Consider the following 220-nt stretch of genomic DNA (forward strand, 5'->3'; position numbering starts at 1 on the left):
CTTCCTTCCTTCCTTCCTTCCTTCCTTCCTTCCTTCCTTCCTTCCTTCCTTCTTTTCTTCTTTTTTTTTTGCCAAGAAAACCTCATGAATAGTATTGCCTGGTGTGCTGTGGTACAAGGGGTCACAAACAACTGAACAAGTCCCATCATCTCCTTCCCTTCCCTTTGGAAGCAAAGGTCATTGTTGTGACTATTCATCAGGGATATCCCAGATTTCCTCT

This window comes from Petaurus breviceps, unplaced genomic scaffold (assembly GCF_028583685.1).
Source record: "Petaurus breviceps papuanus isolate PSGF00001 unplaced genomic scaffold, PetGlider_PUasm1.0 138, whole genome shotgun sequence".
NCBI classification, from domain to species: Eukaryota; Metazoa; Chordata; class Mammalia; order Diprotodontia; family Petauridae; genus Petaurus; species Petaurus breviceps.